Here is a 25,770-nt window from a genome sequence, read left to right as displayed (position 1 = left end):
AGGCAGTGGCGCAGTGGATAGAGCATCATTCTGGGATGATGGGGTGGACCGAGGTTTGAGATCCCAAGGTCGCCAGCTTGAGCATGGGCTCATCTGGTTTGAGCAAAGATCACCAGCTTGGACCCAAGGTCGCTGGCTTGAGCAAGGGGTTACTCGGTCTGCTGAAGGCCCACGGTCAAGGCACATATGAGAAAGCAATCAATGAACAGCTAAAGTGTTGCAACAAAAAACTAATGATTGATGCTTCTCATCTCTCTCCATTCCTGTCTGTCTATCCTTATCTATTTCTCTTTCTGACTCTCTGTCTCTGTAAAAAAACAAAAAAACAAACAAAAAAAACAAATATACCAAAGTGTACAGTGTGAATATGTTCATTAAATGTTAATCTGAAGAAAGCAAAGAAATTGAAAAGGTTAGCAGGTTTTTCTGGAAGCCTGTCTGCTGCATGGTAAATGATAATTGGTTATCTCCAGGCAAAGAGAAATTGCGGAAGCGTTTGAATGGAGCCTCTTTATTTCAGTGATCATCTACCCAAAGTAACATCTTCAGTACATGGGACTTAATTGTAGATAGGCTGAATCACTCATGTCTTTAGATTATATCATTTATTTTATTATTTTTAGATTATGTCATTTTAAAAAAACAAACCAATCATGTAGATTTGTTAGAACTTGTGCTACCTAATGTATTGACATTCATTGCTTTTGACAAGATTTGTCCTTATTTTTGCATCAAATTCTTAAGGTTAATTGCCGCTTACAGGGTCTGTCCATTCTGTTTCCTGGCCAGTCCATGATGGGTTTCAAGTTTGTTGATGTGATGACGGAAATCTTGGGGGCTGCGAGTGGCCACTAAAGTGATGCGGACTCTGTGGGGGATGCCTGGGCCCAGCTGGAGTTAACTTCCACAAGGTCTATTTTGAGATAGAATGAATTAGACATGCAATCAAGCAATAAAAGTTAAAATCTATATTCTACATTAACTATATTATTTACTTTTGGTAAGCTACTTAATTGTTTCATTCCTCAGGGTCCACTTTTATAAAATGGTGTGGTTTTAAAACTGTAAAGTCTTTTTTAGTTCTATTCATTTGTGATTCAAAATTAGCATAGATACTACTGGAGTTAAGTAACTTCAATTCCTTCTTTTCCTAGGAACATACATAGACTACAGTTTCTAATCCTCCTTACAATAAATGGCTAAATCACTGAGCTCTAATAATGGAGCGTGATCACAAGTGATGTGTGTCCTCTCAGGACAGGGTAGTTAAGAAGCAGGTATACTGTCTGGCCCTCTTTCTACTTTTGCTAATGACCACAAGGCTAAGGAAGTGGCAGAATCTCAAGATGGAAGTAACTTGGGACCCTTAATAACCATTTGGAGGAAGAGTTACCCTTTGATCAAGAATACCCATTTTGAATTTAGTATCAATGAAAAGCATTTGAGACTTGAATGTTTAAATTAAATTATTACTGTGACTAATAATACCCAAACTAATAATTTGGGACTCTCTAATTATAAAATAATGTCTTCTCTGTTTTACACATAGGAAATCATACAGATTCTGCTACAAATGTGTCAGAACTAATGAATGAATTGGTAAAGTTGCAAAATACAGAATTAGCAGTTGTGTTTCTATGTACAACTATAACAATAAAACCTAGGAAAAAGATGAAAGAAAACCATCCAGGTATTAATAGCCTTTCTGGGAAAGCATTCATTTCAGCTGTGAATAGACAGGAGTTTTGAAAACATTTCTTTGATGATATTGAAGAAACAAATACTATTATTTTTCAAAAGCTAACATCTCTAAGATATTTAGATTTTCTGAAAACCACTTACAGTGCAGGGCATTAGAAGTTTCTCTAAGTAATCTAGATGGCAAACTTGCCTTTTAAAAGAATCAAGTCAAATGCTATAGGTTACTACCATGGGTCTGTCTCATAAGTATACATTATAATGAATTTAATTATGCAATGTCAGTTTCAGCAAATTACAGAGTAAGATTCAATATGATTTAGTTGGAAATCTTATTTAATATATAGCAGAGTTACTCTAAGTGATGCGAAGTAATATTTACAAAGTACTGAATTCAGTAATATCTACAGTGAATATCAGAAGCAGCCAAAGATTATATACTACTTTACTAAGGGGAGAGGACAACTGAAACAAACAAACAAACAAATGAAAAATTATGTAAACAATGTTTGCAGATGATGCTTAAGATGAGTCTCATAGAGGAGGATAAATAAATATTCAGGAAGAGTAAGGATGTTATCAAGGAAATTGTTTTCTATTGTGAAAAAATGAAAACTCTCTTAGATGGAAATCCAATTTAAAATACATTTTTGTATACGAAATTGGGAAAGGATGTAAGGATTCTTTGTAATGTTGCTTTAAAAGCAGACTTAGCCTGACCAGGCGGTGGCACAGTGGATAGAGCATCAGACTGGGATGTGGAAGACCCATGTTCGAGACCCCGAGGTCGCCAGCTTGAGCGCGGGTTCAACTGGTTTGAGCAAAGCTCACCAGCTTGGACCCAAGGTCACTGCTCGAGTAAGGGGTTACTCAGTCTGCTGTAGCCTCACGGTCAAGGCACATATGAGAAAGCAATCAATGAACAACTAAGGTATTGCAACAAAAAAACTAATGATTGATGCTTCTCATCTCTCTCCATTCCTGTCTGTCTGTCCCTATCTATCCCTCTCTCTGACTCTCTCTCTGTCTCTGTCTCTGTCTCCGTAAAAAAAAAAAAAAATAAATTAAATTAAAAAATAAAAGCAGACTTAAAGGCAGGAATTTAATGAAAGCCCTGGAAATGATAAAAAAAAATATTGAGTAAGATAGAGAAAAAATAGTTTTCTATTTTAATTAATTCTTAAAACAGTAGACAGGAGAAGAAAAATGGTGGACTACTGGATACTTGAACTAGAACTGACACTTTAGGTTCTGTTTAATTCTAGAACTTCAGTTCTTTACTTTTAATTCTTCAAGGTAAAGAAACCAAGGTAAAGATTATATAACATGCTCACATCCTACAATTACTAGCAGTACAGGGATTATATTGAGCATTTGAAGGTATAAGTGAATATCTGGCAGGCTTTCCCCTCATTTTACAGTTAGAGCTTTATATCCAAACTTCCCCTCTGATAATTTGTATGATACATATGTAAAACATGCATAGCATTTATTATAAACCAGATACAGTTTTACTTGATTTACAGATATTAATTCATGTGGTTCTCCCCACAACCCTGGACCAACAGAGCTTGCATTTCAATATTCAGATCTATTGTTTTCTCCTCAGCACTGAGGGAGGGTTGGTCTGTGTGATGTGCGAGAGTATGTCACTTTAGATATTAGGTAATAGAAGACACTTGAGTCTTCTTTCTGTAAAAAAAAAATTAAGAATTTATTTGAGCCAAACTGATAGCACTTGCCAGGAAGCAAAATTTCAATGGATTGAAAAAATACTTCATAGAATGGCAATTTGTCAGTTTATCTTATACTTTAGAGTCAAAGGAGGAGGTAAATGAGGATTACATGAAATTCACTGGTGGCAAAGTAGGGAAGCAGAACAGAGCAAAGCGGAATCTTCTAAGATTGGATAAAGAGTAAAATGGAGAGACACATACTTCTTTTACATTGGTGGGTCCAGGATAGTTAATAAGTAACATTTACAGCACAAGGAGATGGTATTTTTGCAACAAGATAACAATGGTTTCTTGCATCAGTAGGACATTGTGCACGGAGGGGTCTGGGAAAAAGGGGTACTACCCTGACATCCCAGAGGTATGTGATCCTGGATGTAATAGGATCACAGTAGACAGTCTTAGTTAAAGACTGAAATTTTTCAAGGAAAATTCCAGACCTGACTACCTGGCATGACCTACTTTTAGTTGAGAAGTTTTCATTTCAGACTCTGTGGTTATTTAGGTCGCTGAGGTTGTAAGGCTGCCCCTGAGCTGGTCCGGTTTAGTATGGGGCCAGCTTTTGCCCCCAGGTGCATATACTCTCATCCTATGTCTCTGTCTCTGTCTCTCTTGCATCATTAACTCGGGGAAGTCAGCCGCCCTGCCAGGAGCAGAAAAGCACTGTGGAGAGGACCATGTAGCGAGGAAAAGAGGCCTCTTGCTAACAGCTGTGTGAGTGAGTTTAGGAGAGGATACCAAGGCCCCACTTGAGCCTTCTGATAACTGCAGCCTCAGCCCATAGTTTGACAGAAATTTCATGAGCTATTATGAGCCAAAGCCACCTGGCTAAATGGCTCAGATTCCTGCATTGTACATAGGCCATTCTTCTCAACTGTGTGAACACCAAATTGTTGTTTCTATTTTTAACGGCATTTATTATTTCTAGTTACTAGTACACATGATTTTTAAAGGCTGCAGTTTCCAGTCTGTCTCAGCTGTGGGAAAAGGTTTTCTATTGCCTGTAATTTCAAAATAGAAAAGTCTCACAAGTAGACCAGAGGAAATATGAGGTAGACGTAGTTGTGGTGTGAGTCACCGATGCACAGAAGTGGGGAAAGGTGAAGCGGGGGGATCCATTAGCTGAGAAGGTGCTGAGGTTGGACTCTTCTCAGACACACAGTTGTCTTCTGTCTGTTAAACTGGGAGCTGAAACCTGTTTCCTTAGCTACAGAGGACTTGATGCTCAATAGTCAAAACTAAAATGATTTCAAGTGTGTTTGTTTTATAGCTGAGTGGGCTAAGAGAAAGTATCAGTTCCCTTGTCCTAATACATTCTCTTTATATGACTCTGGTGATGTCAAGCTTAGCGTATTATCTGGCTTGAATCACTGGTCCTCAACAATTGAATATATTGGAAAACATGGTGTGTTTCATGTGACCTAGATATAAAAATTCAAAATGAATGACTGAAAAATAATTCATGGGCAACATTTATAGAATTAATATAAATACTTCAATCACATTATACTTGTAAGGATTTATAAAAGATATTTAAACATTTGTATCAAAGATATTGGCATGAAACAGATGAAATCTTTACAGCTGAATTCAATGTTTTATTTAAATCGAAAAAAGGGAGAAATTAGAAAAATATAAAATTATGATAGATGTATTTTTAATTCTGTAGTGGCAGATTTTAGAGTAATTATACCCTGTGCAATATGCTATACACTTAGGAAGTCATCCTGGACTCGCTTGACACAATTCGTTGACCAATCACCTTTATTTCCATGTATATATCTTAAATTTTTTGTGGCATTGTTATTTTTGGTTTCATATCTGTCTCTGATCCTATCTGTCGTGGTATTATTAGCTAGCAACAAGTAAGCATTATTTGTATTTAAAAAAAATAGTTGACTTACAGTATTATATTAGATTTAGGTGTGACTCAAAATTTATATAGCTATTTAAGTGATTGTTATAAAGAACTACAGAACCCATCTGCTGTAATAGGAAGTTATCATAGTGTTATTGACCATATTCCCTGTGCTGGGCATCACTTTCCTGGACGTTTGTGTCACAGAGGAAGTGTAAACTTCTCACTCCCTGTGACATCTCACCCATTCCACCCTGCCCCCGGGCCAGCAGCTGGTTCCCTGTATTTCTGAGTGTTACTCTTCTGTTTTATTCACTTTGTTTTTTAGATTCTATATGCAAGTGAAATTATATGGTATTTGTTTTGCTTCATCTAACTAATTTCATGTAGCCTAACACCCTCTATGTCAATCCATGTTGTTGCAAATGGTAAGATTTCATTTCTTTTATGGCTGAGTAATATTTCATTATCTGTATACATACCACATTTTCTTTACACATCTATTGGTAAACACCTAGGTTGTTTCCATATTTGGCTATTGTAAATAATGCTGTAGTAAACATAGGGGTGTACATATATATATGTATTAAAATATTTATCTATTAAATATATTAATTAGATATAATATATATTAATGCATTAATATATATTAAATTTATTAAATATATTAAATATATACATATTAAATATATATATTTAAATTACTTTTTTTGTTCCCTAAAAGTAGAATTGCTGAATTGTATTGTACATCTATTTTTAATTTTTTGAGGGACCTCCATACTGTTTTCCAGAGTAGCTGTACCAATTTACAATCCCACAACAGTGCAGGAGGGCTCTCTTTTTTTTTTTACATCTTTGCCCACACTTACTGCTTGTTGATTTATTAATGACAGCTATTCTGACAGGTGTGAGGTCAATTTTGATTTTGATTTACTTTTCCTTGATGATTAGTGAAATTGATCATCTTTCTTTTTTTTTTTTTTTTTTTTTTTTAGATTTTATTTATTCATTTTAGAGAGGAGAGGGGGGGAGGAGCAGGAAGCATCAAGTCCTATATGTGCCTTGACCAGGGAAACCAGGGTTTTGAACCGGCGACCTCAGAATTCCAGGTCGACGCTTTATCCACTGCGCCACCACAGGTCAGGCCATGAAGTTGATCATCTTTTGATATGTCTGTCATCTGTATGTTTTCTTTGGAGAAATGTCTATTCAGGTCTTGAAAATTGAATTGGCTTATTTCTGATATTGAGTCACATGAGTTCTTTATATATTTTGGATGTTAACCATTTTTAAGATATATCATTTGCAAATATTTCCTCTCATTCAGTGGGTTGCCTTTTTGTTTGTTGATACTTTCCTTTGCTGAGCAAAAACTTTTTTTTATCACACCATGTGTGCATTGATTGACACATATTAAGAGATAAAAAATATTAGAAAATAAAAAATAAATTAGATAGCATTTAGAAAAAATAGTGATTAATTAATTTTTAAATAAACTTCATTGATATTTAATGCTAGAGTGTGTGATAGAAATCTAAGATGGAAAGGAATAAATTCTTAATATATTTTAATGTTTAAATGAAGAAAGAAGATACTCATTTATTGCATTTTTAAAGACTTTATTTATTCATTTTAGAGAAGGGGCATAAAGAGAGAGAGAGAGAGAGAGAGAGAGAAGGGGAGGGAGGACAAGAGGCATCAATTCCATATGTGCCTTGACCAGGCAAGCCTGGGGTTTCAAACCAGCAACCTCAGCATTCCAGGTCAGCGCTATATCCACTGTGCCACCACAGGTCAGGCGGCATTTCTTAGCAATACAAATAATTTTAAAGGTCAAAATTACCACAAGAATCTTATATATGGAATACACAAAAATAATTTGATTCTACATTTTGTTTTGCAAGTCATGTAAATCTTTTGCAAAAAATCGATTTTTATGAGATTTCAAAATAGAATTCAAATTATAAATTTTTATTTTTAGGATGTTTCAAATTATTTAACTCATTCATTTTTCATATAAAGTGAAATATTTATTGATTTATCCAAATTTCTAGTGCGCCAATTACATGCCTTGCACCATTCTAAGCACGTAGTCTTCAGAACCTAGTGCCCGGTATGGAACACCTTCTATATTCATAGAGTTTATATTTTAGTTTTGGGAGATATAAAATTAAAGTACAAAGAAAAATCAAGGTTTCTTGTTTGGATATACTGCATTTAAAAACCCTACTAGATTTACATAGGAAGGCTGAGAAGAAGAAATACAGAGATCCTAGGGGAGACATCAGAGCTGGAGATAAAAACTGGTATGTAGAAAAATATTGGTATATAAAGCCCTGGCACTGGATGAAATCACCTATGGAGATTGTGCCAATGAAGAAGAAGAAGGAGAAAAAGAGCAAACAGGACAGATACAGGGAACCATCAGTACTTAGAGGTCTGGCAGAGCAGAAGCAGAATAATCCATGAAAAAGCTCACGATGTGGGATGACACTGAGAAAGCCAAGGGGCAAAGAGTCTTTCAATAAGGAGTAGCTTGTTCTGTGGGAGGTAGAGAGAGAGGACAAGGGCAGAGAACTTACCATTGGATGTTGCAAGATGACTGTCATCAGTGATCCATAGTCTTCCTGCTGTTTGTAATAGCAGTAGTAATACTATTCTTAATAACACCACATAACACTTAGGCTCAAACATTGCTTAGCAGGTGTTAAGCAACTTAATTTAGTATATAAGAACCATTTTATTGGAGTGATGATTGCAAATATGTAATAGGATGGGGCTGAAAAGAAAATAAGAGAGAGTTGCATTAATCATCTATTGTTATATTAAAAGAAAAAAAGTACAGAAAAACTCAGTGGCTTGAAAACTGTGAACATTTATTATGTCACCATTCTTTTAGAGCAGGAATTTAGAAGCATTTAATCAGCTGGGTTTTCCTCAGAGAGAACTGCTACATGAAGTAACAGTTAAGAAGTTTCCTGGGGCCCTGCTGGATAGCTTAAGCATTGTCCTGATATGTAGAGGTTGCCAGTTTGAGCCCTGGTCAGGGCACATAGAGAAACAGATCAATGTTTCTGTTGGTCTGACTGTCTGCTGTCTCTCGCTTCCTCTAAAATCAATTAAAAAAAAAAAAAGATGTTGGATGGGGCTGCAGTGGGTCTGAGAGATGTAAGATAGCTCAGTTGCAAGGAGGGAATAATTCCTGTTGGCAGGAGGGAATAATTCCTTGCACTGAAGCCTTTCTACGGGGTGGTGCCACCATAGCTGCAGGTTTTCCCACAGAGCAAGAGCATAAATGAGGAGAAACTGCTGTTACTTTTTTGTGTGTGTGACAGAGACAGAGAGAGACAGAGAGAGGGACAGGTAGGGACAGACAGATAGGAAGGGGAGATATGAGAAGCAACAGTTCTTCATTGCAGCTCCTTAGTTGTTCAGTGATTGCTTTCTCATATGTGCCTTGACCCAGGGGCTATAGCAGAGTGAGTGATCCCTTGCTCAAGCCAGCGACCCTGTGCTCAAACTGGTGAGCCCCTGCTCAAGCATGCTGAGCTTGTGCTCGAGCAGGTGACCTTGGTGTTTCGAACCTGGGTCCTCCGTGTCCCAGTCCAATGCTCTATTCACTGCACTACTGCCTGTTCAGGCTGTGTTACTTTTTGTAACATAATCTCAGAAGATGCACAGTATCACTTCTGCTATTTTCTGTTCACCTTTCGAAGCAAATGTGAAAAAATTTATTTTAAGTGAGAAGAGGGGCGATAGTGAGACAGAGACTCCCGCATGTGCCCACACTGGGATTTATCCGGCAACCCCTATGTTGGGCCAATGCTTGAATCAACCCAGCTATTTTTTGCATCTGAAGCTAATGTGCTAGGACCAACTGAGCTCTCCTCAGTTCCCCCGGGACCCACACTCGAACCAGTTGAGCTGCTGGCTGCAGGAGCGGAAGAGGAAGAGAAGAGGGAGAGAAGCAGATGATTGCTTCTCTCATGTGCCCTGACTGGGGATCGAACACAGGATGTCCATACACTGGGCTGTTGCTCTAGCCACTGTGCCATCAACTAGGACCAAATGTCAAAGAATTTGTGAATATATTTTAAACCACTGTTTCAATGGTGGAGGAATAAAGAGTGCAGTTGTAGAATTTTCTTTTAAGAAGTGTAACTGAGATGACATTAATTGAAATGAGATGTGATATGAAAGTAATTTTTTTTATTTTAAGGACAATCTGAAAACATATGTATTTATAGGAATGGGATGTCACAAAAAAGGTGAGAAAGAGGCTACTTCATGGAAGTCTTGAACAAATTTGGTATAGAAAGTGGTCCACACAAAAGGAAAGAATGAGGACGCTGCTGGCGGAAACCAGACGGAGAGCAGGCAGGGTGGGTGTGGAGACAGGCAGAGTGGGATTCTTTCTGATACAATCCGTTTTTCTTGGGAAGTGAAAGGTGTGAATAGCAGTGCAGAATAAAAGATAAGGAGAAAGGGTCCAGGGATTTAAGAAACAAATGAGAAATATGGGTTAAATCAAAGAGTAGGAAAATGAATTTATTATGAAAGATATAGTAGGACTAACTGGCTTTTGTGAGTGCTCATTTGAGATTCATGATCGTAAATATGTGATTCCAGACAGGACATGTGTGGGATTATGACTGTCGTAGGCTGAATTATTATTACCGCATGCCTGAATTATTATAATAGTTACCCAACTGGTCTTTCTCTCCCCAGATTTCCCCTGCTACTGCCACATCAATCTCCTCAAAACACTTTTCTGCATAAATCAAGTTCTGGGCCAGAAACTTTAATTGCTTCATCTTGGCCTTGAGGCCAAATGGTTAGATTTTGATTGCTAGACCAATCATGACATGTCCTTAGACTGTGTCTCCAACCACAGTAAACCATGGAGTATTTTCCATTGGGCAGTAACGCATTTGTACTTTGATAACAGCCAGTGGTGTAGTAGAACTATGATATTAGTGTTATAGAGGTAAGGGAAGAAGCCTTTTAAGTCCACTAATATTTATGTTTAAAAAGAACAGAAACAAGGTAGACACAGTGGCTCTCACTTATGACTATGGGTTAGCATCATCTGTGCAGCTTCTGGAATAAAAAACAATAGCTGGTTTATAACCTGATTAATAAAACCAGAACACCTAAGGAATGGGAGGTAGATGTCCTTTTTTGAACCTTTCTGATGTTTTAGATACAGATTAACTAAAAAGATCTAATGTGATAAAGTGATTTGACTGTCCACATGTTTCATATATTATATGCAATAGGACAAGCATAAATGGAGTAATACTAAGCGTCATGTGGCAGTTAAAGTTAGTACCATATGACAAGAGGGTAGGGGACACGAGCTAGTTCTATGTGGCACATTGCACACACACATAAAGTTCCTCTTGGAAATTTTTCTTAACCTTGTATGTACTCTCCTTTGTAATCTGTCTCTTCTCTCAAGAGGTACAGTTTATTTCTCTATTTCAAACACATCAGTGACCCCAGGCAGGACCAGCCGCGGAAGCTTCCATCTTAGCACAGACCAAATAGCCAACCCAAATAATTGGAAACAAATAAAATAGTGATTTAAACCACCAGGTTTTGAGGTAGTTGTTATGCAGCAATAGATAATTTATATAATATATAAGAAACAATTACCAATCTGTACATGTAAAAGAACAACCAATCAGTTGTAAATCCTTTCATGAATACATACTTTTGATAATTCCTGCAAAATCTACTTTTAAATCTCTCCTAAAAAAAAAAAGTCTCCTGACCAACCAAACCTTATATCAATACGGTATTGAATAATTTTAGATTAATTCGTTCATTTTAATGCATTTTTCTCATGATTTGTTCCACCACCTTTATTTCCCACCTGTTACTTTTTATATATGAATAAAAGAAAGTAACTAGAGATGGTTACTGCTGCTATCATTGAAATTACCACTACAGTAATATAAACAAATAACTTTATTGAACTTCTACTATCTGTCAGAGCCCTTCCATGAGCTTGGCCTGCAGCATCTCATTTTATTCCAATGCTCTGTGACCTGAGCACTATAATATCATGCCTTACAGAAGAGGAAACCAAGGCTCAGGGTGAATAAATTAACTTACTTAAGGCCACACGCTTAGTAGATGGCTGAAAAATAACTTGAAAGAGATTATACTGAATCTATGACTGTTTTCCTAACTAGTTTTAGAAGTCATTTCATTCTACATCCAAAGTACTTTCATAGCATGCTCCCCAAATTTGCTTTTGTAAATGTGCTGAAAGAGAATTTTGGCCCATTTTTTTATATAGGAAATGAAAGTTAATATTCTTTGACAAGTGCTATTATATCAGGCACTTTCACACACACACACACACACATACACACACACACACACTCACTCACACACACACACAATCTCATAGACCCTCATGGTCATCCTACATAGTATGCATCCTTTCTATTTTTATGGAACATAAAATGGGAAGACAAATAATTTCTCAAAGATTGTGTAACCTAGGAACTGGTAATGCGTGTCTGGAAAAATAACACAGTTCTGTGGGACTCTAAACTTCAAAAATTTTATCTCGTGCTGCTTTGCCTTTTTCTTTGAATTTTTATCTGTTGATCACTTGATTTTGTTTCTCAGAGTACTAGTTCTTCCTCACAGTATAAATTGCTAACAACTACTGCATCATTTAGGCTCTTCTCTTAAATGTCATTTCTTCATACACCTTTCCTGATACCCCACATTAGCTTGGCTTCCCCTGCTACACACTACTAAGGCTCTTGTTCTTTTCTTTATGTAACACTCTACATTCTTTTTTTTTTTTTGATTAATTTTAATGGGGTGACATTGATAAATCAGGGTACATATGTTCAGAGAAAACAGCTCTAGGTTATTTTGACATTTGCTTATGCTGCATTTCCATCACCCAAAGTCCAATTGTCTTCCGTCAACTTCTAACTGGTTTTCTTTGTGCCCCTCTCCTCCCCCAAACCCCTCCCTCTCCTTTCCCCCACCCCATAACCCCACACTCTTGTCTATGTCTCTGAGTCTCATTTTTATGTTCCACCTATGTATGGAATCATATACTTCTTAGTTTTTTATGATTTACTTATTTCACTCAGTATAATGTCATCAAGTTTCATCCATGTTGTTGTAATGATCCGATGTCATCATTTCTTATGGCTGAGTAGTATTTCATAGTATATATGTACCAAAGTTTTTTAATCCACTTGACCACTGACGAACACTTGGGCTGTTTCCAGATCTTCGCTATTGTGAACAATGCTGCCATAAACATGGGGGTGCATTTCTTCTTTTCAAACAGTGCTATGGTGTTCTTGGGGTATATTCTTAACAGTGGTATAGCTGGGTCAAAAGGCAGTTCGATTTTTAATTTTTTGAGGAATCTCCATACCGTTTTCCACAGTGGCTGCACCAGTCTGCATTCCTAACAGCAGTGCAGGAGGGTTCCCTTTTCTCCACATCTTTGCCAGCACTTATTCTGTGTTGTTTTATTGATGAGCGCCATTCTGACTGGTGTGAGGTGATATCTCATTGTGGTTTTAATTTACATTTCTCTAATGATTAGTAATGTTGAGCATTTTTTCATCTGTCTATAGGCCATCTGTAAATCCTCTTTGGAGAAGTGTCTATTCATTTCTTTTGCCCATTTTTGGATTAGATTGTTTGTCTTCCTGGTATTCAGTTTTACAAGTTCTTTATAAATTTTGGTTATTAACCCCTTATCAGACACATTGTCAAATATATTCTCCCATTGTGTAGTTTGTCTTTTTATTCTGTTCTTATTGTCTTTAGCTGTGCAGAAGCTTTTTAGTTTGAAATAGTACCATTTGTTTATCCTGTCTTTTATTTCACTTGCCTGTGGAAACAAATCGGCAAATATATTGCTGCGAGAAATGCCAGAGAGCTTACTGCCTATGTTTTCTTCTAAGATGCTTATGGTTTCACGGCTTACATTTAAGTCTTTTACCCATTTTGAGTTGATTTTTGTGAATGGTGTAAGTTGATGGACTAGTTTCATTTTTTTTCAGGTAGCTGTCCAATTTTTCCAACACCATTTGTTGAAGAGGCTGTCTTTACTCCAATGTATGCTCTTATCTCCTTTGTCAAATATCAGTTGTGGGTTTATTTCTGGGTTCTCAGTTCTGTTCCATTGATCTATATGCCTGTTCTTATGCCAGTATCAGGCTGTTTTGAGTACAATGGCCTTATAGTACAATTTGATATCCAGAAGTGTGATACCTCCCACTTTATTCTTCCTTTTCAAGATTGCTGAGGATATTCGTGTTCTCTTTTGGTTCCATATAAATTTTTGGAATATGTGTTCTATATCTTTGAAGTAAGTCATTGATATTTTAATCAGTATTGCATTGAATTTATAAACTGCTTTGGGTAATATAGACATTTTAATGATGTTTATTCTTCCTAACCATGAGCACGGTATATTCTTCCACTTGTTTGTATCTTCCTTGATTTCTTTTATCAATGTTTTATAATTTTCCAAATATAAGTCTTTAATCTCCCTGGTTAAATTTTTCCTAGGTACTTTATTTTTTTTGGTTGCAATGGTAAAGGGGATTGATTCCTTAATTTCTCTTTCTGACAGTTCATTGTTAGTGTATAAAAATTCCTCTGATTTCTGAGTATTAATTTTATATCCTGCCACCTTGCTGAATTCATTTATCAGGTATAGTAGTTTTTTGTTGTGACTTTAGGGTTTTCTATTTACAATATCATATCATCTGCAAATAATGATAGTTTTACTTCTTCTTTTCCAATTTGGATGCCTTTTATTTCTTCTTCTTGTCTGATTGCTGTGGCTAGGACTTCCAGAACTATGTTGAATAAAAGTGGTGAAAGGGGGCACCCCTGCCTTGTTCCTGACCTTAAGGGGACTGCTTTTGATTTTTGCCCATTGAGTATGATGTTGGCTGTGGGTTTGTGATAGATGGCCTTTATCATGTTGAGGTATGTTCCCTGTTTTCCTTTGCTGAGAGTTTTGATCATGAATGGATGCGGGATTTTATCAAATGCTTTTTCTGCATCTATTGAAATTATCATGTGGTTTTTCTCCTTCCTTTTGTTTATGTGATGAATCACATTGATTGATTTGCAAATATTGTACCAGCCTTGCCTCCCCAGAATAAATCCCACTTGATCCTGGTGTATGATTTTTTTCATATATTGCTGGATCCGGTTTGCTAATATTTTTTTTGAAGATTTTAGCATCTAAATTCATCAGGGATATTGGCCTATAATTTTCTTTCTTTGTGTTGTCTTTGCCTGGTTTTGGAATCAGAATTATGCTTGCCTCATAGAAGGAGCTTGGAAGTCTTCCTTCTTCTTGAATTTTTTGAAATAGCTTGAGAAGGATAGGAGTTAGTTCTTCCTTGAATATTTAGTAAAATTCACTTGTGAAGCCATCAGGTCCAGGACTTTTCTTTTTTGGGAATTTTTTGATAACTGTTTCAATCTCATTTGTTATAATTGCTCTGTTTAGGTTTTCTGATTCTTCCAGATTAATTTTTGGAAGATTATATGATTCAAGGAATTTGTCCATTTCATCTAGGTTGTCTAGTTTTTTGGCGTACAGTTCTTCATAGTATTTTCTTACAATATTTTGTATTTCTGTTGTGTCAGTTGTTATTACTCCACTCTTGTTTCTAATTTTATTCTCTCTTTTTTTCTTGGTTTAGTCTGGTTAAAGGTTCATCGATCTTGTTTACCTTTTCAAAGAACCAGCTCCTGGTTTCATTAATTCTCTGTATTGTTTCTTTAGCCTCTATGTCATTTATTTCTGCTCTGGTCTTTATTGTTTCCTTCCTTCTACTAGCTCTGGGCTTTATTTGCTGTTTTTTTCCTAGTTCTTTTAGATGTAGGGTCAAGTTGTTTATTTGAGATTTTCTACCTTCTTTAGGTATGCCTGTAATGCTATGAACTTCCCTTTCAGGACTGTTTTTGCTGTGTCCCATAAATTTTGAATTGATGTATGCTCATTATTGTTCATTTCTAGGAATTTTTAAATTTCCTCTTTATCTTATTGTTTACCCATTCATTATTTAATAATGTGCTCTTTAGTTTCTAAGTGTTTGAGTATTTTTCAGTTTTTCTGTTGTGGTTGATTTCTAGTTTCATGACATTGTGATCAGAGAAAGTGCTCAATATGATTTCAATCTTCTTAAATTTGTTGAGACCACGTTTGTGCCCTAACATGTGGTCTATTCTAGAGAATGTACCATGAGCACTTGAAAAGAATGTATATTCTGCTGCTTCAGGGTGAAAAGTTCTGAAGATATCTATTAAATCGAGTTGATCTAGTTTGTCCTTTAACTGTGCTGTTTCTTTGTTAATTTTCATTCTTGAGGATCTCTCTAGTGATGTTAGTGGTGTATTCAAATCCCCTACTGTTGTAATATTTTTGTTGATCTCGTCCTTTAAATCCATCAAAGTCTGCTTTATATATTATGTGCTCCTATATTAGGTGTGTAGATATTTATAACGGTTATATCTTCCTTTTGGATTGCTCCCTTTATCATTATGTAGTGACCTTCTTTATCTCTTACTATAGTCTTTGTTTTAAAGTCCGTTTTGTCTAATATAAGTATTGCTACCCCAGGTTATTTTTCATTGCCTTTTGCGTGAAATATTTTTTTCCATCCTTTTATCTTCAATCTATGTGCATCTTTTGTTTTAAGGCGTGCCTCTTGTAGACAGCATATGTATGGGTCCTATTTTCTTATCCACACAGCTACCCTCTGTTTTTTGATCAGATCATTTAATCCATTTACATTTAAGGTTATTATTGATATGTAGTTGTTTATTGCCATTTTATTCTTTAAAAATGTATTCCTCTTTTGCTATATTCTTTTTCTCCTATGATCTGTTTACAATAGGCCCCTTAGCATTTCTTGCAGCCTTGGTTTGGTTGTAGTGAATTCCTTGAGGTTTTTTTTGTCTGGAAAGCTTTTTATTTCTCCTTCAATTTTTTTTTTTGGTACTATTTTTTTTTATTCATTTTAGAAAGGAGAAAGAGAGGGAGAGAGAGAGAGGAGAAAGAGAGAGAGAAGGGGGGAGGAGCAGGAAGCATCAACTCCCATATGTGCCTTGACCAGGCAAGCCCAGGGTTTCGAACCGTCGACCTCAGCATTTCCAGGTCTATGTTTTATCCACTGCACCACCACAGGTCAGGCCTTCTCATTCAATTTTAAACGATAGCCTTGCTGGATAAAGTAATCTTGGTTGTAAGCTCTTGTTCTGCATTACTTTGAATATTTCTTGCCATTCCCTTCTGGCCTCAAGTGTTTCTGTTGAGAAGTCGAAAGTCATCCTTAATGGGGGCTCCTTTGTAGGTGATAGTCTTTTTTTCTCTAGCAGCTTTTAATATTTTCTCTTTATCACTTAACTTTGGTATTTTAATTATGATGTTTTTTGGTATTGATTTCTTTGTGTTTCTCTTTAATGGAGTCCTCTGTGCTTCCTGAACATGTGAGATGTTTTCCTGCCTTAATTGAGGGAAGTTTTCAGCTTTGATATGCTTGAACAAAGTCTCTATCCCTTGTTCTTTCTCTTCTTCTTCAGGAACCCCTATGATGCAGATGTTATTTCTCTTCATGTTGCAACAGAGCTCTCTTAGAGTTTCCTCAGACTTTTTGAGTCTCTTTTTTTTTCTGCTCTTCTTCTGTGCCTTTATTTATCATGTCCTCTAACTCGCTGATTCGATTCTCAGCTTCATCCATCCTGCTTTTAATTTCTTCCATTGTGTTCTTCATTTCTGATATTGTATTTGTCATTTCTGATTGATTCTTTTTTATCATTTCAATGTCCTTTTTTATATCTATCACTTTTTTTAGGTGTTCATAATGACCATCTATTGTTCTAATATCTTTGAGCATTCTAACAATCATTTTAAACTCTGCATCTGGTAATTTGGTTATATCTGATTCGTTCAGGTCCTTTTCTGGGGATTTCTCTTGATCCATTTGTGTTGGATTTCTCTGTCTTCTCATCTTCTCTGTGTAAAAGAAAGTCTTGGCCACTGGAGTCCACTGGGTGTGGCCTCTGTTCCTTAGGTATGGTCTGTCTGCATGCCTGCCACCCCCTCTGCTGTTGCTGCCTAGGAGGTTTGGGTATGGGCGTAGCTGCTGCCTTCCCACTGGGGCTGTTCCTGTGGTTTCCGCCTCTCCTTCACGGGAGTGTCTCTGATCACGTGCTCGTGTGTACAAGCCTTGGTGGCCTTGGCCTTCGCCCCACCCCCCATGCGTGGTGTTATGCTCGGTCCTGAGGGTAGGGCAAGCACCTTTGCTCAGCTGCGGGTCTCCACCTGTTTCTGGGCTTCCGCCTTGCCCTTGAAGGAGGAGCCTGCTCGTGGGACGGCTGCAAGCCTTGCCTCCACAGGCTGGGCGGGACTGCATGCCCATGCTCAGTAGTGGGACTCTGCCGGTTCTGGGTTTTTGGTTTCACCCCCGCAGGAGGAGCTGGCTCCCAAGTGAGGCCACAATCCTCGGTTCTGTGGGCAGGGCAAGGCTGTGCTCCTGTGCCCTTGCTCAAGGGCAGGTCTCCGCTCCTTCTGGGGCTCCTGCCCTTCCCCTACAGGCTGGATTGCAGGCGGCCTGCAGCTGGCCTTGACCACATTTGCACACCCCCTCCTCCCCAGCCATGCAAGACTGAGCTCACACCTGGGCCCAGTGGTGGCCAGCCGGCTTCTGCCCTTGCCGACAGAACCATGCTTCTGCATCCCGCCACCGCTGGCCCTTGGGCGAGCCCTCAGCTGTGTGGGTGGGGGTGCTGCATTTCAGACCCTAAGACTCACTACTGTAGTCCCTAAAGCTCCCTCCTTCTAAGCAACTCTGCTCTGAGTGCCGCAGGAAAGCTTGCTGCTCTTCTGCTTCCCTTTGCTGGTATTGCTGTTTCCAGGGAAAATATTCACTTCAGATTTGGCGAGTGACTCATCTCAGGGGTTAGGGTGGCTGTCTCCCAAAATGTTTCTCCCTATGCCTCTTAGATTACACTCTCTTCTTGTTACTCTGGTCCTCTCCTCTCTCCCTGTTCCCTAACCCTGTGAGTGGTTGTGAGAGAGGTGTTCTGTGCAGTCCCTTTAAGAAGAATTCTGGGTCTGAGAAATCAGTCTCTTTCTCAAAAACAGTATCCTGTCTTATTTCTAGCTAAATACTGTCCATACACCCCTTCCAGGCTCTGGGGCTGCAGACTGGGGCTTTGTTCCTGGGATTGAGGACCCTCTCCTCTCTGCTAAACTCACTTCCTGCCACATGAGTCTCTCCTGGCTGCCATTCGCTCTGGGAAGCTGGGCAGTCCTCTCCACACTCCCACTTTTCCTACCAGTCTCAGTGTGGCTTCTTCACTGTTCCTTGGTTGAAGAGTCCTCTTAGTTTATTCCAAAGTTGGTTTCTCCAGATGATAGTTCTTAAAATTAGTTTGTAATCCACTTTGGTTCTGGGAGGTGGGAGTTGGTATGTCCACCTACTCCATCGCCATCTTGTCTTCCCCCAACACTCCGCATTCTTAACAACTCTATCCATCTCCATCTCTCTCACTAAATTAGGATCTCCATAAAGAAGAGAACATTTTGTTTTGTGCACTGTGAAAACCTCAGTGCTACCCAGAGGCAAATTAAGGTCGGTTGAGGCTCCGTGCACAGAAGAAAATATTGGGCCCCTTAAAAAAAGAGAGCGACAGGGAAAAAATATATTTTAACTATATTTTTAAATAAATAAAAAGTATGTACTATTAATGTTAAAATTACACAAGTAAAACCAAACTTGGTGTCATTAGAAAACAGTGTAAAGTTGGGGTTTTACAAGGCCCTTCAGAAGTTGGATTCCGGGGTGCATGCCTGCCATTAAATCTGCCTTTGATCCCACCAGGAAGTCTGGTGCAGAGCCGTCATCCAATAAGTATTCCGTGAATTAATTTATGAACTTTTATATTATGGGCAAACCTGGTGAAATGACATTTGTGAATTTAAATTGAATATAACTGACGATCTTAGAGGATAGTAAGAAAATTGATAATAAGAGCAGAATAAATACTGATATGAGATAAGACAACACTTTCAGAACATAAAGACCTTGTTAATGTGAAATTCTGTTTCATTAAAAGCTTGTTGTGGACTCTGCAGAAACATTATCATTGACACATTTTTGCATATTATGTTATCAAAGTGCACATCTTAGGCCATTGCTCTCAAGTTATCTAACATTGACTACAAATCTGTTTCCATGGACACCTATCAGTAGCAGAAGATAGAAAATAAAGTAGAAAAAGTAAGGCATTAATATTATATTATAGTCATAATAAAGGCAGAATTAAGAAGAAATGCATCACAGTCGCTCACCTGTTCCAGTTAAGAAGACAAAGTCTGATATTGAGATGATTAAAATTAAGTTCTTTATCATTTTCTTATCACTTTAAATTTGTTTTTTTGTGAAATAACAATATTTAAATAAATAATTAAGTGAGATTTGTATCTCCTATTATAATTATTAATTCTGATCATTACTAAAATGAATAATTTCTCTTTTGGAAGAGATAACTTACAAACAGACGACTTGAAACCAGGTAGAGAAAAAATATGGTGGTTGTATCATTCAGTTTCACACTGCAACATAATATTTCATAAAGCTGATTATAAGACATTTTAATACTCTTAGAAGTAATTATTTCAAATAAATACATAAATTTGAAAAATATAATCTATGTAAATTTATGTAAATGGGTAGTTATAGTGAATTAGTGGATTGCTCAGGATTTCATTAAATAAAAAGACTAAAGACCCAGGTTATCAAGAAAAAGCTATTTTGCTCTATTTCAGTTGCTTTAGGATGTTAATCTGGCCCCAAATGATCAACTTATCATTAATCATAATAATTAGGGGTAGATTTACTAAGCATTAGTGTAATTTTTAATCATGCTAATAGTTGTACAATCCTCTCTTCATTAATATAAATGAGGTAAATTAGAACCATGACATTAAAAAGCAGAGGCAGAAGCTGCAGGAACCTTCATGGGTCCTCCCAAAGCCCTATTAATTTAATTGTAATATGTTGTTTCTAAATACTTATTTTATTCTCTTTGTTTTCTGTTTGACAATAGTTCCTTAGATTGGTTAATAGCATACTAACCTCTTCATTTAAGTGACTACTATGGTGTGGTCTAAATCATACATTCTTATCTTCTCTCATTACCTTTGACCCTTTCTCACTTGTTCAGTCAACAAGGATTTATAGAGTAATCACTCATGCAATTTGAAATTTGATATACCAGCACAATACTAAAGAATTAAGGGACATCCCATCTTCCAGTTCACTGTCCATAAGTCACTGTGGATTGAATTGATATTATTACTAAATATGTAAAAGCAATTTCAAAGTAAAAAAAAAAATTCTCTCTTGATGGTATCCTTAAATTTTAAGTTATATCTGAAAGTTGTCAAGATAGATTTCCTTCTTTATCTCTCACGTTTGTTTGGACATTCCCAGAGAGGCCTTTCCTGGAAACACTGCTTAAATTAGACCCCCCCATTAATGGGCATTATCTCAGCTCTTGGTTATTTTGTTGTTTTTTTTCTCATAGCACTTAAATTTTAGAGAGGTTTTTTTTTTTGTGTGTGTGATTATTTCTTTACTTCCCTTCTGGATTATAAGCAAATTGAGGGCATCAACCATGAATGTATCATATTATGATGCCCAATTAATATTAACTGGTGAATAAATGAGTAATCCACTGTATTTGTGGTGCTTAGTCAAAGAATAAAGTATGACATTTGCTTGATCTTAGAGTCTAGCATATGACCACATTTTCCTTTTGTATAAAAGAAAGGCTTGGATTGAACTTTAAAAGGTATTCCATTTAGTTGAGAAATGTATTCACTCTCATTAGCAGAATTTATTTTTTCAAATATGTTTATTGGAGAGGAAATCTTACCTAATTGGAAAAAGAAATCTCTGGATCTGGGGACTACTTGCCTCGAATTTTATTAGCTCTATGAACTTGCAGTGACTCATTTATTTAGTGAGTAAACTTTTACTACCCTCTTTGTACTGGGCACTAAGAATAACTTTGGGGCTGTCATACATGACAAAGTCCTGTTTTTAAAAGAATGTAGTCTAGTTGGAAAATGGTAATTTGAGGTACTCATGCAACTAGCAAACAAAAGAACTGGAATTTGAACTTGTTGCAAAGGTCTAAAGTCTGTGCTTTTTCCACTGAACACACAGTCATTTCAGAAGAGTTGGTACTTCATTAAAAACAGCAGTAGCAATAGCATTTATAGGTCTATTGAAGTTTAACAGGTATCATATATTCAGCATTTTTGTTTGTTTTTTAATGTGGTCAGACAATGGAGTATAAATTGGTAGAGGTGTTGGTGAGAGACTGAGATGATTGATAGATAGATAGATAGATAAATGATAGATAGATAGATGATAGATAGATAGATAGATAGATAGATAGATAGATAGATAGATAGATGATAGAGAGGGAGAGAGAGAGAGATTAAAAATGAAGACGAGGAGATCAAGTAGGAAGCCATTGCTTACCTTGACCAGAGATAAGACAGTAACAGTAAAAATGAAGGGGGAAGGGAAAGATTGGATTCCAGAGATCTAAAGGGAGAAGTTCAATAGGTCTAAGTAATGGAAAGATATAGGAGTGAGAAGAGACACAAACGAGTGAGGAAAAATGCAGGTGAAAGAGAGTGGGATTAAATAACATCTTTCTGTAGCTTGATTTACCTGGTAGATGATGTTGCTGTTCGCTGAAGCAAGTGGTATATGCTAAGAGACGTGGAGAAAATTTTCAGATTTTTATTTCTCTTTAATGGTGTTGGGTAGATTGCAAAGGACCCTGTGTTTTCCATGGTATGATAGGTGTGTTCTGCTGTCGCCGTAGTTGCTGTAGTTTTTGGCTGCCACTCCCATTGTTACTGTTGCGCTGGTGCTGCTGGTGGTCCTCCCACTACTGAATATTTCTTCTCAACTGTGTACTGAGATACATTACTCTGTGTAATTTCTTCAAAGTTTTCACAACAAACCTATGAGATAAATGTGCATCTTATTTTTATGCTGGGTAAAGTAAAACTCCGTGAGGTTAATTATTGCTAAGTGACATTGCTAAATGTCATGAAACAAATAAATGTCAGGTTGGAGATTCAACCAGACTTCAATACGGAGTCTTGTTTCATTGCATTCCATCTCGTGAATTTCAAACCGTTTGTGTTTGAAGCACCGGTGAGACATCCAAGTTTCTAATTTGTAAAGTGTGAATAAAAATAACTGCTGAAATACATCTGCAAGTGTGAAACTGAGGTATGCTTCCAAGTGTGGATCATTATTATTCAACAGCCCCTAATTTTTGCATGTCATTCAATTTTAATTAATTTCTAGAAAATAATTTGTTTAAACTATAGATCATTAAGTGATTTGCAATACTAATAAAATGCAGGCTAAATTTTTCTTGGGAATGCTTAATTTGTTCTCTCTGTAAAGTTTCCAATAGAGATAAGATTGTTACCCTAGACTTTTAAAAATTTGAAGCTAGAATTAACTTAAAAGATTACTTAATAAAAAAGTCCATATAAAGAAATTGAGATCTATGTAGAAGTTGCAACAGACAGACCTTATTCTTTCTGTGGCTTGACTTACCTGGGTAGATGGCGTTGCTGTTCGCTGAAGCAAGTGGTATATACTAAAAGATGTGGAGAAAATTTTCAGATTTTACTCTCACCTGTGTGTTGAAATTGAAGTGTCAGTATCTTTGTCCTAGCCATGAACTCCCCAGTTGACTCTAACCCCACTGTTTGCTCATTTATTAATCCCAGATATTTTTCACTCAGTCTGCCTAGTCTCACAGCTCTTTTGTTTCTGATACCTAATCTGGAAACATATTTAGTACAGTAAGAAATTAATTCTACAGGGGAAAATAAAATCTGTAGTTCCAGTTTTATCTTTTCGTCTAGTAAATTTACCACCATTTTTGTCCTGTGGTAAAGAGGGTGTTAGTCTGCTAGGGCAGCCATAACAAAATAACAGAGTAGATGGTTTAAACAACAAGAATTTTTTTCTTACAATCTGAAAACTGGAATTTCAAGATGAAAGTTCCAGTAGGATTTGTTTCTCCTGATACCCCACTCCTTGGTTTACAAATTATTGCTAATTGTGTGCTTCTTTGGTCTTTTCTCTGTTCATGTGCATCCCTGGTGTCTCTTCTTATTTTTATTAGGGCACCAATCATACTGGGTGAGGACTCACTTGTGTGACCTCTTAAAAGCTTAATTGTCCCTTTATAAGCCCTATCACCAAGTGCAGTTACATTCTATAGTACTGGAATTAGGACTTCAACATATGAATTGTACTGGGGGGGAAACACTATTTTATCCATACAAAGAATTTTTATCGAGTGAATAAAAAATATTATATCCAATTGGTTGAACCTTCCCCTTACCTAGAAAACCCATTGCACTCTTTTCTAACCTCCATTAGAGCCTTGTTTTGTATTATAGCAATTGACATACTGGTTTTATCTTCATTACAAGATTGTAAATATCTTGAGGACAAAGGTTATAACTCTATGTCCATTATGGAAATAAATTAAGTAATTATTTGATTTAAAATAACAATACTTTCCTGGTCAATTTTATTTGTTTTAAAATGAAAGAAAAATGAATTAAACAGTTGTTTTAGAGAAATAATTATGATTATTTTAAAGTATTGATATAAAAACTGACAATATAGCTTAGTCAGTCATTAAAATTGAGGATAATGTCTAGTTTCAATAATATGCATGTGTTCATATCATGTTTATTTTATACAGTTATGTTTATGTAAGATTAAAATTGATATTATTAAGATATCAAATTAGCTCTGATATTATTAAGATATCAAATTTTAAAATTTTTATTTTATTTCAATTAATTTTTTTTAGGAAAAACATGTTAAGTTAATATGTATCTCTTTTACCTAATTAAAAAGCAACAACACATTTCAGGAAGGTATCACCTGTATCCAAGTTAATTGCACACCCAGTGCATTTCTCTATAGTGACACATAGAAAAAAATATTAAAATATGTGTGTATTATGATACATTTAATTTGTCATTGACCTAACTTTGTCATAGAGGCTTTTATAGAGCTTGTCAAATTGAATTAATCACAGAAAGAAGATAAAATGTATGGAAGCGTGACTTATTTTATTTTACTGTCTGTTTGCTGAAGAGCTTTAAGAGCATGGCGATGACTGGTGGGCGTCATGTCAGCCAAGTCCGTACCTATCCCTTGTTGGTATTTTGCACGTTTATTTATGAAATAACTTTATTGAAATAGTTGAAAATATCAGCTTCTTACAGTCCAAATAATTTTTCAGCATTTAAAGGATGTATTCTGAGTCTTTCAACCTTTGACTTTGATTGTTTGCTTATTTTTTTGTTACTTTAGTCAACTGTTTAACAACCTTCATCAAGAGCCAATCAAGTACAGCAATGCCCTTGTTAGTTATGTGACCTGGGTAAATTACTGAACCCTTAATCTGCCTTTGCTTTGTCATCTGTTAAAAAGGGATGTTATTATTTGTCAGAGCTACTGAGCGTCTTAAATGAGTTAGTGTTCTGAAAACCCCCCAAACATGGCTAGGCAAATAGCAGGATTGCCCCCATGTTATTTTTCTTTCCAATCTGACTCCCCGAATCTACATTTTTTTTACTAGTGATTGTCTGAAATTTAAATGACCAGTAGAATTATAGAGCTTTAAAGTGGAAGATATTTTAGCAATATTTTTGTTCTTCTTCCTCTTGTTAGATAATTTGAAAATGGAACTGACCTACTCAAGACAAAAAATTGTTTAGTCAGAGAACATTAATTTTATTTATGTATTTTCTGTAACTATTACAGCAATAGATAGGATTATGAGAGAAAGAGGAAAGTAAAAAGAGAGAGATAGGCAAAATGTTTAAAGACTATCGGCATCTGTGGTGACTTTTGTGGTGTGGCAAATGTCTAATTGTTCAGGCTTCAGGCTCTCTCACTCTTTCTCTCTCTCTTAAAAAGACACTTTAACTTTCAAAATATTTATTTTCCATATTTTTCAAATTTTGGAAATATAAAATCTAGCCTTTCAGTCAAGTTGGTTTTAATTAATTATTTGTTTGTCAATAGAAAAGTATTTGCCAGTTTTCTTCAGAACTGGTGTACTAGCATCAGGTTGCCATCTGCCGGTTCTTAATGTTAGAATTGTACCATAGTATACAGCTAAGGAACAAGTCACATATCAGCATTCCGGGTTCTGTTCCCACTGCTTTCCCTGAGTAATGTAACAACTCTCTGAAGCTGCTTTGTTTTCAGTTTTTTTGTGTCTGTTACTTCCTTTTGCTAGAGGGGGTTAATAATGATTGTTGACTATGACAGTGATGCTATTAATAATACTAATAATTTCTAAGAAGTGCTCATA

General features: G+C 36.4%; 1 protein-coding gene and 1 long non-coding RNA gene across 7 annotated transcripts in view; one reads left to right on the top strand and one right to left on the bottom strand.

Moving 5' to 3' along the window:
- NAALADL2 (N-acetylated alpha-linked acidic dipeptidase like 2) overlaps positions 1–25,770 on the top strand; it is a 1,182,199-nt gene that overhangs the window by 193,128 nt on the left and 963,301 nt on the right. The window contains exon 2 of one of the 6 annotated variants that reach the window (XM_066241016.1): positions 6,285–6,428. The exons of 4 other annotated variants lie outside the window; for them this stretch is intronic. The gene's annotated coding sequence lies outside the window, so the exon portion shown is untranslated. Of the gene's footprint in view, positions 1–6,284; positions 6,429–22,506; positions 22,638–25,770 lie in introns of those variants that run through there. One more of the 6 variants, XM_066241014.1, reaches the window with a different exon arrangement.
- On the bottom strand, positions 516–22,357 carry LOC136311803 (uncharacterized). Its single transcript, XR_010726831.1, has 3 exons — positions 22,065–22,357; positions 7,872–8,068; positions 516–913 (listed from the first exon to the last, which is right to left on the bottom strand). It is a non-coding gene; the product is annotated as an uncharacterized lncRNA (long non-coding RNA).

This window comes from Saccopteryx bilineata, chromosome 8 (assembly GCF_036850765.1).
Source record: "Saccopteryx bilineata isolate mSacBil1 chromosome 8, mSacBil1_pri_phased_curated, whole genome shotgun sequence".
Lineage (NCBI taxonomy): Eukaryota > Metazoa > Chordata > Mammalia > Chiroptera > Emballonuridae > Saccopteryx > Saccopteryx bilineata.
Note: the sequence above shows the minus strand (reverse complement) of the source record. Positions and strands in the feature narration are given on the sequence as shown.